This window comes from Papaver somniferum, chromosome 1 (genome assembly GCF_003573695.1).
Source record: "Papaver somniferum cultivar HN1 chromosome 1, ASM357369v1, whole genome shotgun sequence".
NCBI lineage: Eukaryota > Viridiplantae > Streptophyta > Magnoliopsida > Ranunculales > Papaveraceae > Papaver > Papaver somniferum.
The window spans coordinates 226,043,646-226,057,744 of record NC_039358.1 but is presented as its reverse complement, the minus strand read 5'-3'; the positions used below and the strand labels follow the sequence as shown (position 1 = coordinate 226,057,744).

The 14,099-nt window shown below is 41.1% G+C and overlaps 1 pseudogene; it reads right to left on the bottom strand.

Moving 5' to 3' along the window:
* Positions 1 to 653: 653 nt before the first annotated feature.
* On the bottom strand, positions 654 to 3,708 carry LOC113362074 (annotated as a pseudogene).
* Between the last annotated feature and the right edge of the window lie 10,391 nt (positions 3,709 to 14,099).

Sequence of the window (14,099 nt, the reverse complement as noted above, 5' to 3'; positions counted from 1 at the left end):
ACATTCACTTTTTCTCTCAAAGAAATGAAATAATGACCACTGTGACTAGGGAAAGAAACAATTTCCATGAGCCTCTGGCAAGGGATACTATGGTCATGGAAACAATAACTAATGTCATGATGGTATAAATGATCCAGAAACGGTAATTAATGATGCTTGTAATCTCATTTAAGACAGCAATTTGGTTTCGTATAATACTCACCCGATTATCACTTCTAACCAAGGGTTTAGTCCAACTATCCGTGCAATCATTGTATGGAGTGCAATGGTGGAAACTCGGAAATGGTTCAATCTAGGGTCATACCTACTGTACTCAACTTAGTGTGGAACCATGGAATAATAATTCTTGTTAAAAACTTAGTTTTTTTTTTATTTTATTTCAGTATCTTTTAGTTTTACTTAAAAGCACAATCGAGAGTCGAAGAAAGAGTATCAAAATATCAGCATTAAGTTCGTACACTTTTTTTCAAATTCTTGCTCACTCTAAATTAAAAAACATGAACATAAGCCATGCATGCAAGCTTTAAAAGAAAAACGAAGACAAGAAAATAAGGGGAAGTTAATTGTTAGACAAATCAAAGAATCTCCATACACTTTTGTTGCATCATCTTTGCCGATCCCCAACTTTAGAAAGAATGCGCTGCTGCTGCTGTCTACTTCTCTTGATGAGCTAGCTCTCTCAAAGAGGCATCTAAACTGCAACCCCAAACACTCTCAAACAGATCTTGGCTTGTCATGTTTTCTACAGGGGAGAAAGGGCCAAAAAGTTCTACACCAAAGCAAGTCTGATTAGGATATATTCTCTGCTCGAACTTTGCACTTGTATCATCTGCCCAAACCCTCTTTAACATATCTTCAATTGTAATATCTCCAACAGGGGAGAAAGGGCCAAGAAGTTTTTCACCAAAGCAAGTCTTATTAGGATATATTTTCTGCTCCAATTTTGCACTTGTTGTCGCTTCTGGCAATTCACGCATATCAGGCGCAAAGTAAGGAACCTCCAGAGCCTCCATAGCTGTTGGTCTGTTTTTTGGATCCCAAGAACAAAGGGATTTAATCAGATCTATAGCCTCATGACTAGCAGATGGTATCATTGTAGAAATACCATATGGATGTACTTGAGGAAACTTGTAACCGCAGGAATTTGCTAGTTGTATTCCTTCTGCCCACGACTCATATGTTGGACTTCCGATTACACTGCAAATCTTATACATCTGATCTGCTCGATTCTAACCAGGAAAAAGAGGACGAAACGAATACAGTTCGGCCATTATAGCACCAATCACCCACATATCAACAACGGAGGTATACGAAACCGAGTTTAACAGCACTTCAGGTGCGCGGTACATCCGTGTGGTAACATAATCTGAACACGGTGATTTAGAATCAATTTCCCTAGCTTGACCAAAATCTGCAATCTTTATTGACTCTCCATCTTTACTGACCAGCAAGTTATCTGGTTTTAGATCTCGATGCATATATCCACCAGGACGATGCATCTGTGCAGCAGCTTGCAAGATTTGACGAGACCATCCTCGTATTTCAGACTCCGAAAAAAGGCCTATCCTTGTGAACACAGAAATAATGATGGTATCTTCGTGTGCAAAAACAATATTCGCAGTGTTAGTAAAACTGACAAGGAGATAGTATATACATAAAATATCATAAGAGCGATAAAAAAGGAAACTCTGAGCCTTCGGGCACGTCCTTGTTTCTCATCATAGGGATTCCTATGATGACTTAAAAGATGCATAACGTTAAAGTACGAAGATCATATATAAGTGCAGAACATAAATGAGACAATGATTTACGTGGTTCAGCACTAAGACCTACGTCCACGAGGGTTGGTGTTTCACTATGTATTGAAAGGGATTACAAAGATAATTGAATGACTTTAAGTGAGGAAGGAAGCTAGGAGGGAAATGAAACTCATACTTACTCTTACAATTTCTTTCTTGAACTATATCTCACTCTCTCTAAAATTGGTCGAGCCCCTCTGCTTCCATCAAGCTGGGTATTTATAGAGTATGCGTGTGGGGTCTTATTCTAAGGACAGTTGTGTCGTTATCGTCTCGGACTCTATGCTGATCCCGATGGTATGTTCGTAATATACCGATGGCTTCAATGGTAACTAACTGCAACGTTGGGACGCCTCCTTCTTATCCATAGGATAGTTGACACGTATCCTATGCTCATATCATTTAATGCGGGTGGTTGGGATAGTCCGCACGCGTCAGACAACTGTCTGGTATCCCCATCACATCCATGTCAGTGGGACTCATCCCTACCTTTAATCTTGGATCTTCCTCGGGATTGAGTAAAGTAGATATTTTAGTATTCTATGGTACTTCGCAGTAGCTTCCCTTTCTAGTGACCCTTGGTCCTCCGTCGTTGGATGGCTCTGATGACGAGTAGGTGGAGATGACATGTGCCCCTTGAGTGTTGGGACGTAGCATCATATCTCGATGTTCAAGAGTCGTGTGTGTCCCACGTGTGATTCCTTCGCCACGTGGCAGGTGATGGATTATGTGTATACAATTCTGTTCTCCAATAACCCGTTTAGTAACTCAGGATTCGTAAAATGATTGATCTTATCATGCATAAGGCGATACAAAGTTGATTCTACATAATCGAATACCAAATAAAACACTCCACTCTCGTAGATGACTTTTCTGAATGCGATGACATTCGGATCCCCATAGAGTTTAACTAATGCCTTCACTTCTGGAAGTTCAAGACATTCTTCCATGGACGAATATGGTTTCTTCATCTCCTTTATTGCTCCAATTTTAGAGCCATCAACACTTAGATTATCTTTAGCTTTCCAGACACGTCCGAAGGTTCCTTCGCCAACTTTATCGAGCAAAGTATAACTATAATTTTCCACTCTTATACCAAATCGTTGAAAAACTTAATATGAATTTCAATTTTTCTTCTTCTCTTTAACTGAAACGGCTTCAATGAAATTACTTATATGATGAAACATGAAAGAAAAGCAAAAAACTGATGAAACTCTTTATTTCACGAAGCGGATCAAAAAACAATGAAAACTGGGATACAACAACTATATACATGCGCCCATGTATGTATAAGTGTAACTGCTGGAAATCCAGTAGTACACCCAAAAAGGAAAACAATCAAGATCTAAGACATGATAAAGTAATATGAACCAAGAAATATTTATTGATGAATTCTAAGGAAACAAAATACAAGTTCTTGAACACAAGGAAACCCTAATATCATTCTCTACCCTAAGCTCTGTTTCTCTCTCTCCAAAATCCTCCCCTCATGCCTTGCCCAAGGACCTCTATTTATAGGCCAATCAACCCTAATGGGGTACAACTCAGTTTACTTCGCCAAGTTCTTTAGGGGATGCTTTATACTTCGCCCAGTTCATTTTCCATAAAGTTTTTCCCCTTCTTTCGACATCTTCACGTGGTCTTGTCGGGACACCTGTCTCTTTTCTTGCTCCCCAATATAGTTACTTCGCGATCTATCTTTTCAACCAAGTTACCGTACTTCGCCCTTTTGGTTTCTTCGTTGGCATCTTGTTGGGTACTTTATCTTGGTATTTCGTAACTTATATTCCTCGTGTAAGTCTCCTTACTTCTGTATGATACTTCGCGGGATTGGTCGATGATGAGGTAATTCTGACATTCGAATTGACAAGTCCCTGACTGAGATCTTTAAGTGAGATTTCCTAGTCATGCTTCTTCCTTCTGTGTTCAACACATGGCGAGTCTATTTCGTGTACCCACATTTTGCGTTTTTTTATTCTATTCAAGTCATACGAGAATGGAATAAGAATCGCTTTGGATTCCCGAACCGCCACGTTCTCCACTTCCCTGCTTCCACGTGTCCACGTTTTCTAAGTAACCGTCTATTACCGGTTAGCATACCTCGAACGTGTCGTCAACCCACTAAGCCGATCATTTTTATGTGCTATTTATATCCCACTTGATTTAGGTCTGGGGTTTCTTTTCCTCTTCCCTTATTCTGTGTTCATCTGGTTTTTGCGCTTTCTCATTCTTCTGCCATTGTTGCTATCTTTCTCAATATTTTACTCTTTTTTCGTTATCATGGCACCCAAGAAGATTTCCGCGACTATCTCACTCAAATCTCTTGAAGAATTCCAAGCATATTTTCAAAATATGGGTTTAACCCTAACTCCCGTCGTTGATTCTTCTGTGAGTCCTCCTGTTTCTGCTACCTAGGACATGGAACTGAACTACAAGTGGATTCAGTCGGATATTTGGACGTCCGACAAGATGACCGTCACTTTGGGCCAATTGAGGGCTGGACTATCTTTCCCGTTTTACGATCCTTCTAACCCCATCTTTCTCGAGATTCTGGGGAAGATCCAATGTGGAGTTTTTCAACTCTCTGGTAACGCAATTCGCATCTCCAGCGAGTTTAGGATTCGCTCAAGTAATGGTATTTCGCAAGTCCCATCAACAGCTGAAGAATTCGATTCTCGTGACTTTGACGTGGACTCCTTCGTGGCCAACTACTCAGCTAAATTTACCAGAGAGTACCTTGAGTGGGGCATTGATTTTGTTCAAAATGTTTTTATGGCTCCGACCAAAGCTCTTCTGTATGTGGATTCCCAATTTCGCCTCTCTTGTGATGATGATTGGGCGATGTTTCCTCTGCTGGTTGGTGGCCCTTATGTTTGGGGTTTTGATGAAAAGGGGGCTCCTCGCCAAGGCCCTCTTCCTAAACACTGCTATCTCGCTAGTTGCGACCCCTAGAGATTTTGGTGGTTTGTGCCAGCAGAGGTATGTTTTTCTTCCTTATGATTTATCTCGCTTCGGGGCCCAACCTCGTTCTTATGTTCCCCTTTTCTTTCAGTTCATGATGCCTGTTGTTGGTCTTCTCAAGATGCCCAGGGGGAAGGTTGTTACTCCCGAGTCTTTAACTCCCAAACGGGTATCTACCTCGCATATTATTTTCTTCTTGTGATGTCTTTAAATTTTATCCTTCTATTCTTCACAGGTCGACTCTCTTCTTGCGAAGCAGCCTGTTCATGAGTCAACTAAGGGGCGAAAAAGGCGTGATCATCCTGTTTCACCTCCTTCTTCTTCTCAGGTATTTTTACTTCGTCATTATTGTTTCTTCGCATACTTTATCTTTTTAGTCGTTTTCCCTGACAAACTCATTATCTCGCAGACTAGTGTTCCCTCTTCTAGCGGGTCCAAGAGGCAACGAAAGGTGTTGGATCTGGCTTCTTTGACCGCAGTTCCAAGTTCTGTCGTACTTTCAAGTCTTTTTACCCCTCCCAAGCTTCAACCTTCTCAGCCTTGCACAACTCCTCCTCCCAAAGTAGCCGATCCTCCTGTTCATCCTAAGGTTGAACGTCCGAAGAAATCCATAGAGGATCCCTCTGCTGGCGAGAAGAATAAGCAAGCGGCTCCATATGTGTTATCTAACCCTCTCTATGATCTGGACATGTAGTTTCTCCAAGAGATTTACGATAAATTTCGCGAAGACCCATCCATGAGGTCTCCTTCCTTAGAATCTCTGGTGACTTTTAGTTCTGATGACTTCCTTTCTCAAGATCCATCTGTACTACTTAACGCCTCCATGAACTTGTCTCTCCAACAACACTCAGCTTTGATGAACCAGGTGAGCCTTTTATACTTTTCCTGTTATGCCTTCCTCCTGTCCGAGATTTATTTCTTGAATTACGATTCTTCAATTCGCAGGAGGTCTAACGTCACTTGGCCAGCCTCGTGGACATTAGACTTGTTCGCGAGAAAGCAAAAAAGGACGAGGCTCAATCAAAGTTTTGACAAAGGAGCTTCAAGAGGAAAAAGAGTATTCCAGTAAGCAAATTCAGAAGATAGAGAAGTTTTTAAGTAAGTTCCCTCCCCTCGCAGAATCGTTTTTTGCATTTGCTTTTACTTCTGTTATTTTCTTATTTTGTATTTCGTCAAGCTCGTTGTATGCAACACCAAATGGATCCTTCGAAGCATCTTCCTGGCTAGAAGATATTCGTGCTTAGAATCTGAACCTCGTGACCCAAAATGACTGCTATGTGTCCGAGAATCTGATTTTGAATGAGAAGGTCGAGACTCTTTTTTCACAAGTGGACCGCCTGTCTATTAATTGTTCTCGTAACGAGGAATTAAATTATCATCTTCACGACGAGAATGAGCGTCTTAGGTCTGATCTTCAACAGGTCAGAAATTCCCCACTACTTCGAGGTACCTTCATTACTCGTCGCTAGCTAACTATAAGAGACTGGAAGAAGATAACGAGCGCGTGATCAAGAATAAAGCTAAAGTCGTGGTTGATCTTCGCAAATCTCATAACAAGGTAGCTGGTTTAAACGAAGAGATCGATTGTTTAAAGAAGAAAGTGGAACTTCTTCAAGATCAGTTAGATAACTCATCTCGTCCGAGGTCTATCAAATCTTCTTCTCAAACCAAGTCCACAGGTTCTCGCAAGAACAAGGGTGCTCTTGTCATTCAATATGACAAAGATACCTCAAAGTCGGGTCACAGTACAGGTTGGGATAATTCCTACCACGAGTTATGTGTTCAACTTCACGAGTCGTATCTAACTATCTCCAGGTTGGACCACTTGCATACCGACGTCCAAGAAACCTTGAAAACAACTATCTTTCAAATGGAAGGTAGCTTTAGGTTCAGTGCGGAATACTATCGATTATGTCAGATATCTAGTTTCTAATGTAGTTTTGTTTAGTTTCGCAGAATCTGAAGATCGTCACAAGATCCAAGTCCTTCGCCTTTCCCGTGAAAGGGATGAATTTCACACAGAGGTTTCTCGTCTGAAGAATGAGGTCAGTGATTTGAATGTTGACATGGATGAGATGATCGTAACTTCTGCGAAGGTAGCCAATTTAGCTCGCAAGAACACCCAGGACTATCTGGTTTCTCTTTTTGGTAATTTCTGCGACGAACATGACCTTCCTCGTCTTGTCTTTCCTATGGAGGTGTTTTCCGATGATGAGCAACCAAAGGACGATAGCATCATCTATGGAGAAGAAGAGAGGCTCAGCGAAGATGACGAGGAATAGAAGATCGACGACGCGAAGATCGAGGAGGAAGAATCCAAGGGTGCCTCTGCCATTACTGGTGCTGGTCCTAGTGAAGCGGGTGATGCTTTCTCTGATGACATCCCTCTTCATCAACAATATTAGTTTTTCTTCCTTCATGTTTATGTCTAACTATATTTGAAACAATTTATCTTTCTGGGCGCTCCCAAGCTTGGGGGGAAAAACATCTTAATTTCTTTGGGTAATCTTTTGATTGAATTTTGTGTTATTATGATTTTCTATTTTGTCAAGTATATACTTACCGAAAAAATACTTCAAAAGAATAATTAAATTTAAAGCATATACTCGCCTGTTATTCTTTTGTGTATTTCTAAGGTATAGCCCAAGGCTAATCCAAACCTCCCCATAAGCTTTGAACCTTATGTTTTAAATCTTGTGAGCTCCTTTCTTCCCCTGGGGTTCACTAGGAATTTTCGCCAAATCTTATATAAAATTTCGTCCATGCTTTTCACGTCGTCCCCCTCTTCAACTTCCTTATGTCACTTGTTATTGCCTTTTCCTTTTCTTGTCAGAGTCTTACTTTGGCGGAACGCTGAGTCGTGCGAGGATAATGCTAAAGAATAACATAAAATGTAAAAGTATATACTTGCCTCTTCTTCTTGTTGAGCATTAGCCGATCAAGGCGAAGTTGTTCAAGTCAAACTATGTCTTCCCCTTGGTCTCTATGCCTTTACTGCGGTTTCACAAACTTTGAATATCGCTAGATTTTTTATTTTCCTTCTTTTCTTTTTGGAATTAATCAAGTGTCTCGTTGTAATTAGTCCTTATTCTCTCTCTGATTGTTACATGTTACTTTATATAAGGTCTTACTGTGCCTCCTAATTAAGGTCTTATTGTGCCTCATCCTTCTTTAAGGATTTTAATTCGGCGAATTCTCAGGCGCTTATTACTATCTAGAATAATAATCCATCAACCTCTCCTTAACACTTATTTTTCCCCATCTCGCGACAATCCGACAGGTATAGACATTCCCATGAATGTTAGTCCCATGACATTGACGTCTTTTTTGGTCACACAGCTCCCTAATTTGGAGGGTGCCATCCTTTATATTCCCCCTGATTTCCCCTTCAAGGAGGTTAACCCTAACATGCATGTTGGTCTCCTCCCATCCAGTTAATACGACATTCAGTTGTTTTCGTGGCTTCTTATCACCTTCGCCGATATGCCTTGGGGTTACGAAGTCACAACCTAAATGAGGTTTCTTTGGGATCGAGTGCATCGTAGATAAGACTTGGCATACGGACATGGCCGGTAACGCTCCAGACGTCCCAGGCACCCACAGCTCAACCGAATACGTCTGGCGCCTTGGTCATATTTCTGCACCACTTACCGAAGGCCATCATAAAAGGGTCCCTCGGCGGATAGGTCTTACTATTGCCTCTAACTTTCTCTCTGAGAGTTGTTCACGGCATGCGTTAGGTCTTGCCTCTTGCATGTCGTGGATTCTCAGCCTTCCTAGGCGAAGGTTTTAAGTTTCCCTAGAACCTGTCTACTTCGTGAATCTTATTTGCTTCCTAACGCGAGGTCTTATCTTTCTTTTTGTTATCTTGTAAGTATGAAAATTCATATTCATGATACGATTCATCAATATTTCATTGCTATCCTTTTGAAAATTCGATACATTATCAATTGAGGATTAAAATTATTACATTTATTTTATTCCTAAGACCCTTCCTCGACTATAAGTGTTTTTCTTCCATGCGAATGTGTTCAGATTGAAATTTTTTCAACTCCCTCAATTACACTTCGTTCCTGATCTTCCTCTGAAATTCTTCCTCTGAGTTCCTCACAAATTACGTCCCATCTCTCCACCATACTTCGTAAACTTTCATTTTCCCTTTGCTTTAACGAGAATAGTGTCGCTATCTCCGGTTTGCATGGTTTGTTTTTCGCACATTTATTCATCATTTCGGGTTGCAGTACGGTTGTCTTTTTCGTTATTGGGATATTGTTTCTTTTCCCACCGGCCATCATTGATTGCTGCATTAGGTACTCTCTTTCTCAGAATTCCCTTCTGTTATTTTCTATGGCTCTTTTTAGGTCTTCCCGTTCATTTTTTTCTCCTCGTCCCTTGTTTTCTCACTGGTATTCGCAACGTCCTTCAATTGCTAATGCCCTTCCTAGAGCATATTTTCCTCGTTGTACATTACCTTCTGCTTGCTTCCTTTTTAGATTATTGTTCTTAATAACAAGTTTCTCATTTTGCCTTTCCAACCTTATGCGCTCCCTAACCAAATCTTCCTTCTTTCATCTTTCTTCATAGAGTTCTTCCTTTAATCGTTTCATCTTTTCTTCTTCGCAAGCCCTTCCTTCCTTATCTAGAGAATTATGTACTTCAATACTCTCCTCGGCTTCTTGTATCGATACTTTCCTGCGCTTATTAGTGTTCGTTTTTGCTCCTCCTCGTGGGGTTCGTTTTTCCTTCATGGCGGAAGTTTTTTTCTCATTTTTTGTTACCTCGCTTTCTTTAGCTGTTTTTCCCTTCTTCGCCTTTCCGCTTTGCTTTATTTCGGCTTGGCTTCCCTTTTCTGGATTCATATCGCAGTTCTTCTCTCCGTTCGTTGTTTTTTTCTACGCCTCTTATATGTCTTTCTGTGTTGCAACTACCTCTTCACTTATCCCAATTGTGAATACCATTAACCGCTCTGCTCTTCTTTCTTCGTAGGCCTTCCTTTTTTGCTCTATTTTCTTCCTTATTTTCTCTTCACAGTTATGGACATCCTTTTTAATACAATCCTGCGCGTCTTTAAGATCTCCCCTTATCTCGCCGATTCCACTTGGCATAGGAAACCGTATGGCCTGATGATATGTAGATGCAATCCACTGTGACTTTCGTTTCCAGCTCGCCAACAAAAATCTTTACGACTAATTCTCCTTTTGGCTTAGATGCAACTCCGTTAAACCCATATATGTTGTACGTCGATGGCATGAGATCCGAGTCTTTGTATCCCATGGTTCTAAATGTATGATAAAAGAGTATATCAACGGAGCTCCCCGTATCCACCAAGATTCTGTCAATTGCCCAAAACTCAGGGTTATAACCAAAGGGTTTGCGTGCGAATTTCCTCCTTCGGGTACATCCTTTGTTGAGAACGTTATTTCTCTTTTCTTCCATTCCTCCAACGGTTCCTTCGTATTGATGTTGAATATTTCGTTTCCTTCGAAGTCCCTCTTATGTACTCTCTTGAGTATATTGTCATGGAAATTTTGGATGCTCTTTGTTGCATGTATTATCGTATTACAATTCAGCCTTTGTGTTCCTCGATCTATTTCAATTCGGTGTACAGGCTGATTTTCACGAGGTGGCGGCGGTGGTGGTACATAATTTTCTAAGAAATGTGCGAGCCTTGCTCTATCAAACGAAGTATAATTCGCTGAATATTTCGACAATCATTAATATGATTCCCATAAAAGCGGTGATATCTGCAGAAATCATGACTCCTAGTTCCCGGTGGTGGTTCTCTTCCCAAATTAGGTGGTGGTAGGATCTCCTCTGTTAATATTATTGCTTCCCATACCTTTTCCACAGTTGTGTTAAGCCTAGGGAGCTTTATTTCTTCAAAAGATGGTGCACTTGGTATTCGCTCTCCAAATCTGGGCCCTTGATTGTTTCTTTGTTGATATCCCGTGTTGTAGCTTCGTGGATCATAATTCCTTCGTCTTGACTCCTCATATCTTTGTTGATCTCCTCTTGATACAACTACTAACTTCGCTGGGACCGGAGTTGATGGCTCTCCCTTTTCATATTTTGGATCATTCTCCAGACATGAACTGTCCTTGGTAATAGCCTTGAATTCCCTTCTTTTGCTGGAATTGGTACTGCTTCCCTGAGTTGCCTCAGCTTTTCTTCTAGCGCTATGTACTCCTCTTGGTACTCTCTTAACTCATTCATGGTTAAGGAGTTGCAAATAATGAATAATTGAGTGTACAACATATCAATTGGGATTAATGTGTTCATGAAATCTAGGATGAAATTTTTCTCGTAAACTCTTCTTGCAAGCTCGCTGCATACCGTCCTCCATTTCGTCACCAGTCCTCGTAGGCTTTCCATGGGTCTCCTCCTTAAATTGAATAGAGTCTCAATCCCCGGCCTCAGCATGTTGCTAGTAATGTAAGTGGTCAAGAATATTCTCTGTAAGTCTTTGAACGGAGAAATTAATCTTTCTGGTAGCCCGTCGAACCAAGCCAATGCTTCCCCAGCCAAGCTCGCGGGGAAATATCGACAAAGCACCGCGTCATTTTGTCCTCATTGCATCAACGAAAGAGTGTATTGTTTCAAGTGCTGCACAGCACTTTCGGACCCGCTGTATATGCTCGGAAGCGTTGGAAATACACATTTCTCTGGGATGTCAGCATACATTCTCTCATACGTAAATGGGGATTTATCGGCCTCTTCTATTGCTTCTGCCAGCTGCACTCTGACGCCTCTTTGCGAATTGGTTATCAACGTCCTCATATCTCACAGCTCATCCAAGACTTCTTGGTTCATGTTCCCTCTGTTTTCTTCCCTACGACCACCTCTCATCACGCTGAGTCTTCCTTCACCATGTCTCCTTTCTTCCTCGTTCCTCCGGTCGAATTCACGCTGTCTTTCATCTTCTTATCTCCCCTTATTTTCCTCATATCTTCGCTCTTTTTCATATCTCCGCCTTTGATCTTCCCAAATTGGTGTTTCCAATGCCCTTATCAGTTCTCTTTCTTCGCCGCTTTCTCTTTGTCGTATCCTTCTTCGCTCTCTTCCGTCGTCCTCGCGGGTATGTCTTCTTCGTCGTAAATATTCTTCTCCTGATGATATCATGTCCACCTCTGAATCCGCGACGTCAGCTACAGCTTCCTCGTTTAGTTGGCGATTTTGTAGCATCAGTCTGGGGCTTTGTATCGTCAATCGGGTATGCTGCTCTGCTAGATCCGTTTCTCGTTCCCTTTCAAGGAGAAGCGTCTCCCTTAGTTGTTCCAACGTCATGTCGTCTTCACCGATATTCTCCTCTATTTCCTTATGAGTCATCTCTTCTCCTGCAATGGTGTCCGTGACGGAAGTGTGTACAAAACCTTCTCTGAAGTTATCTTCGTTGGCCTCCTCAGTCCGTTGCTGGTTCACGCCTTGCCTTTCTCCTGTAGACGATGTTCCTCCTCTTTCCATTCTTCCTCCTCTTTTTGCCTCAAATTGTTTGCTTCTCCTTGTCTCTATCATGTGTACTGCTCGATCTGGTGTTCTAGTCATCAACTTATCCTAGTTTCAATATCAATTACTCTTAAAACCCTAATCTTAAAAGGAACTTCTCGCTAAGATCTCTCACTCCTACAACTTCAGTTTCTCTCCACTCCTTAGATGAGGATGAATCCCCAATCTAAGTTCCCTGTTTCTAAACGCCAAAATCTAACTACTGGAAATCTAGTAGTACACCCAAAAAGGAAAACAATCAAGATCTAAGACATGATAAAGTAATATGAACCAAGAAATCTTTATTGATGAATTCTAAGGAAACAAAATACAAATTCTTGAACACAAGGAAACCCTAATCTCATTCTCTACCCTAAGCTCTGTTTCTCTCTCTCCAAAATCCGCCCCTTATGCGTTGCTCAAGGACCTCTATTTATAGGCCAATCAACCCTAATGGGGTACAGCTCATTTTACTTCGCCAGGTTCTTTCGGGGATGCTTTATACTTCGCCCAGTCCATTTTCCATAAAGTTTTTCCCCTTCTTTCGCCATCTTCACGTGGGCTTTTCAGGACACCTGTCTCTTTTCTTGCTCCCCAATATAGTTACTTCGCGATCTATCTTTTCAACCAAGTTAACGTACTTCGCCCTTTTGGTTTCTTCGTTGGCATCTTGTTGGGTACTCTAGCTTGGTCTTTCGTAACTTATATTCCTCGCGTAAGTCTCCTTGCTTCTGTATGATACTTCGCGGGATTGGTCGGTGACGAGGTAATGCTGACATTCGAATTGACAAGTCCCTGACTGAGATCTTTAAGTGAGATTTCCTAGTCATGCTTCTTCCTTCTGTGTTCGACACGTGGCGAGTCTATTTCTTGTACCCACAATAAGGGAAAAAAAACTTATAGAGCTACTAGGAAACAGTGTTCGAGTCTATCTGGGTAATGTTTCCAGGCGGTACATAGTGTGCTTCCGAATTTTGATATTTTAGAGAGAATACGGAAACACAAGTACGGAAAGTGTACCAGAATTAATAGTCGATCGGTTTCCTAGTTGTTTGACACTTTGACTCTTTTCAAACCCTACATGGTTAACAGGAAGAAGCAAGAAGATATCTTGATGAAATGATGGATCGAGGGATTTCACCCGATGGTTGGGGCCTTGAGCCAAATCAGTTCAACTTCTGGAGGCTAACGCATTAATTATTGAAATGGAAGAGAACTTAGAAGGGTTGTTTGCCTAATGCTAGAACATTTAATACCATCGTCAACGTTTTTCTTAGAGAAAAGGACACTGCGAAGCCATTGTGATTTCCAAGTAAGACGCGTGAAAGATATCTTTCACCAACGGACTCCGTTAATTTTTTGTTAGTAAATCTCTCCGTAGGCGATTTAAAAGATCTCTACTGTTTTTTTTTTGTGTGTGATCCCTCGTTATGCATGGTTTCTTTCTTGTATAGGCTTCTGTTCTGTCATTCATCTTTGTCTGATGGATAGATCCGCTGATTTGTACTTCCCTGCCTTTGTGAATCCATGCCTCTTTATGAAATTACAGACCAGTTGTTGTTTTGTATATATAGCGCGATTAATTAATGCTCTTTGCAACGAGGTCTAATTGACGAAGCTTTGGTTGTCTTCTCCGAAATGCAAAGAGATAGGAATGTTATTCTACAATTCATGTTGTTTTGCAAAATTTGTCTCGCAATGTTGTGGAACTGGGATTCTTTGAACCTATCTTACATGTGTGTGGTTACTAGTTACTCTCTGTAATCTGACTTTGATGGCATTCTTAACTTTTGAACCAAGTCAGACAGATGTATAATTAAAAACAGTTAAAAAAGATGCGCGAAACAGGACCAAGAA